Source organism: Octopus bimaculoides, chromosome 28 (genome assembly GCF_001194135.2).
Source record: "Octopus bimaculoides isolate UCB-OBI-ISO-001 chromosome 28, ASM119413v2, whole genome shotgun sequence".
Classification (NCBI taxonomy): Eukaryota; Metazoa; Mollusca; class Cephalopoda; order Octopoda; family Octopodidae; genus Octopus; species Octopus bimaculoides.
Genome location: NC_069008.1, coordinates 4375051 through 4379671, shown reverse-complemented (window position 1 = coordinate 4379671; position 4621 = coordinate 4375051). Strand labels below are relative to the sequence as shown.

The 4621-nt window shown below is 39.5% G+C and overlaps 1 long non-coding RNA gene across 1 annotated transcript in view; it reads right to left on the bottom strand.

The window, feature by feature from the left end:
* Window positions 1-4621, bottom strand: part of LOC128251131 (uncharacterized) — a 44845-nt gene that overhangs the window by 34330 nt on the left and 5894 nt on the right. The window contains exon 2 of the long non-coding RNA XR_008266982.1: window positions 560-633. This is a non-coding gene — a long non-coding RNA (uncharacterized LOC128251131). The remainder of the gene's footprint in view (window positions 1-559; window positions 634-4621) is intronic.

Sequence of the window (4621 nt, the reverse complement as noted above, 5' to 3'; positions counted from 1 at the left end):
GGTCCGTAGTCATCGCCTCGGTGAGGCCCAATGTACGAAGGTCTTGCCTCACCACCTCAGCCCAGGTCTTCCTGGGCCTACCTCTTCCACGGGTTCCCTCAACTGTTAGGGTGTGGCACTTTTTCACGCAGCTATCCTCCTCCATTCTCACCACATGTCCATACCAGCGCAATCGTCTCTCTTGCACGCCACAACTGATGCTTCTAATGTTCAGCTTTTCTCTCAAGATACTTACACTCTGACGGGTATTCACATTGACATTACACATCCAACGGAGCATACTGGCTTCATTCCTTGCGAGCTTTATATATACATATACAGACATATATACACACACACAAGCAAAATGTTACATAAACACACACACATCTCTGCACATATATATATATACATACACACATGGATATAGACGCAAACATGCACACACACACACACACACACACACACACACATATATATACATGCATACGCAAACATATGTATATTATATTCCATATTTGCTGGAAGACTGAAAAAGAGAAAAAAAGGGGGAAATGATGATAAGAATGGTGTAGCTTACCAAGGTTTGTTCTTGTGTTTGGTGTAGTCTGAGTCTGTAGTCTGGTATTTTGGTTTAAGTCCCGATAGAATTTCCTGGAGACACAAGAGTAGGTGGATAGAGACAGGTAGATAGACAGACAGACAGACAGGTAGATAGACAGACAGACAGGTAGATACATAGGTAAACTGACATTCATATATATATATATATATATATATATATATATATATATATATATATATATATATATTTAGAGAGAGAGAGAGAGAGAGAGAGAGAAAGAGAGAGAGAGAAAGAGAGAGAGAGAGAGAGACATGTAGATAGGTTGAAAATTATATAGATAGACAGAGACAGATAGACAGGTAGATAAGTACATGGATAAATAGGTAGACGGATAGCTGAATAGACATAACTATTCAGCTGGGTAGATAGATGGATAAGATAGATGGATAAGATAGATGGATAGATAGATGGACGAGTAGATAGATAGATGGATGGACGGGTAGATAGGTAGATGGACGGATGGATAGATAGATGGATGGATGGACGGGTAGGTAGATAGATAGATGGATGGACGGGTAGGTAGATAGATAGATGGATGGACGGGTAGGTAGATAGATAGATGGATGGACGGGTAGGTAGAGAGATAGATGGATGGATGGGTAGGTAGATAGATATTAAATAGGTTGGGTGGGTGGATAACGAGATAGAGGGGGTAGAGAGCTAGACGGGTAGAGAGCTAGACGGGTAGAGAGCTAGACGGGTAGATATATAGCTATATACCGAAAGTGAAAGAAATCATAGACGGACGAAAGCAAAAGAGAAATGGAAATTATATATATATATATATATATATATATATATAAACATACATATGTAGATAGGTAGGTAAATGGATAGAAAAACACAGAAAGAATCACGGACCGGGGGAGAGGTTGAAAATTGAAAAGACAGACTGAGAGACAGGAGAGGGTTGGAGGAAATAGAGAGAGAGAGAGAGAATTAGGCTGAGAGACGGGGAAATGGGGGAAGAGAGGAGAAGAATTAGGAGGGAGAGAGAGAGAGAGGGGGGGGTGAAGATATAGTAAATTGAAAGAGGAGAAAGAGAATGAAGTTAAGTGTGAAAGACGAGAGAGAGAGAAAGAAAATTAGCAGAGAGAGAGGATACGTCTAAAAGAACGAAGAGAAGGAGGGGAATAAGGGGAGAGTGATAAAGAAAGAAAGATTAGATTCAAAGGCAGCAGAGAGGGAAGAGATTGAGGAAAGAGTGGGAGGGAAAGAGAGAGGTGAGGGGGAAAAATTAAGGGGGAGAGAAAGAGAAAGAAGACACTGAAAGACGGAGGGGGAGAAGGGAAGGAGAATGTGGGGGGAAAGAAACAGAAAGAATAAACTTTAAAAATGAGAGAGAAAGAGAGAGAGAGAGAGAGGGAGAGATAAGAATTTAAAGAAAGAAGGGATGAGATAGAGAAGGAGGGAGAGAGAGAGAGAGAGAGAGGGAGAGAATAGAATGGTGTAATATGTGAGAGAGAGGGGGAGACGGAGTGAGTGGGGAGACTGTGTCCCTCGACCAACAACTATGTCAAAGCAGGTCAGGTGCACAGAGAGAGAGAGAGAGAGAGATACTAGGACATTTCTAACCAACAATGGTGCAAAAACTAACAGTGGACAAAGAGTGGGAGACCCCTTAAAGCAACAAACAACACAGCCAGACCATGTTTAACGGAGAGGGGGAAATTGTTATAGACGGGGGTGAGGAGAGAAAGAGAGGGAGGGATGTGAGAAGGAGGAGAGAAAGAGAGAGAGGAGAGAGAGAGCGCGGCTGAATAATGTGAAAAAAAAAAGCACAGAAATAGAGGAAGAGAAAGAGAAATAGTGAGAGAAAGGGAGAGGAGAAAGGGAGAGGAGAAAGAGAGGAGAGAGAGAACGACTAAACAGTGTAAGAGAGAAGCAGAGAAATAGAGAGAGAAAGAGAAACAGAGGCAAGAAATGGTGAGGGATAAATAGAAAGAGAAAGAGAGAGAGAGAGAGAACAGGCAAAGAGAGGGATAAATAGAAAGCGGCATGTAGAGAGAGAGAGAAAGAGAAAAACATCGGCAGAGAGGAAAAGGTAGGGAGACAATGAAAGACAGAGGTAGAAAGAAAGAGGGAGGAAAGTAGTGAGAGAGAGAGAGGAAAAGGCACTAAGAGGGAGAGAGAGAGAGAGAGAGGAAAAGGAAAAGATTGAGAAAGAGGTCAGAAGCTACAGAAATGGAGAGAGAGAGAGAGAGAGTGTGTGTGTGTGTGAGAGAGCGTACAAACAGGGAGAGGGTGAGAGAGAGAGGGAGAGGCAGACAGAAAGAGTAAGAGAACTGTGTCAAAGGAGGTCAGAGAGAAAGAGAGAGAGAGACAGAGTCTGTGTCCCTGTAGCAACAACAGTGTCGAAACAGGTCAAAGTGGACAGTTAGAAGCTGAGTGTATATAAAGGCAGAGAGCTAGGGTCTTCATACAAGCCCAATACACACACACATACAGATAAACATATACAAACACACACACATGTATATATATATATATATAAATAAATACATACACACATACAAGCACATTTACGTACACACACACGTGTGTGTGTGTGTGCGTATACAAGTATGGGTATTCCGAATATACATATGTTTGTGTATAGGATGTAATGTAGGCGATCGGCTGCAGATGAAGGGCGATACAAAATGCCTTTGTTGATATCGAACCCGAATCCTTCTCGAAAACGAAACAAGGAAGATCTTAACTTTTCCATATTTATATATTTAGAGCTTTTTCTATATATCTCATTGAAAATTTTCTTTCCTTTTTAACTCCTACATTTAATATTCTAGATCAACATTTGTCTGATTGAGCGAAAACGAAACTATAAACTCTGAGTAACGGCACACGGCATCAGCTGAATAAATCTAATTATCAAATCATTATATTCTATACCTTGTACTGTGAGTGTGTGTGTGTATATATATATATATATATATATATATATATATATATATATACATACACACACACACACACTCGAGCGTGTACCACTTACTATGGTCTATTCTTGTTTAGGCCCAGGACCTATGATCAAGAAAAAAGCCTTCTAAGCATGACCGTCCAGTCGTTTTCCTTGCAATGCATCAATCACTTAATACACTGTCCAAACATTATCATCAGCTTCTAAAACGGTAGAGTGCGCTTTGACGGGAGGGGGGAAAAACGCGGGTGCTATTTCTAGGAGGTCAAGCGACCTACATACAGGCCTCTCCGACTCATTCTTCTATAAATGGACAGGCGAGAAGTGTTACAAAGAAATCACAGAACTTTCGACATATTTAACTTCTTCACAAGTTCTTTTTCTCTAATTCTCCGAATTTTTTTTTCCATCTAAGTATATATATATATACATAAATGTGTGTGTTTATACACACGCGCGTATGTGCGTGCATATATAATATATATATATACATACATAAACACACATATATATATATAAGTATAGGGATCGATTCGTTCAGCAAAAACTGTCCAAGGCGGTGCTCCAGCATGACCGCAGTTCAATAAATGAAAAAAAGTAAAAGATAAAAGCAAGATATACATGTGTATATATGTATATACATCAAGTTTTCACCTTCCGAGACAGCATGTATACACATGTGTCTGACAACCAGACGACACAAGAAAACAGGATTTGCATGGAAATTTAAAGAGAGCGTTATTTATTTTTATGGTGGTTTAATAAACATATCGTTCATATATACATAAGGGTGATTTTGTAATAAGTTTATAAATACATTTCATTCAAATATTTTACCCTAAATATACATCTCTCTCTCTATATATATATATTATACATCAATAGTTTACACACTCCGTGTGATGGTATCGGATGCTGCCGTCGATAATGGGCAGACGAGAAATGTTTTTTTTCCCTCTCCGATGTTACAATATTAGTTTTGAAATCCTCCCCAAAAAAAAAAAAATCACTGAACTTTCAACATCTTTGACTTTTCCATAAGTTTCTTTCGATTTCTCCTTGAAAATGTTTTCCTATACCCAAATATATGTGCGAGT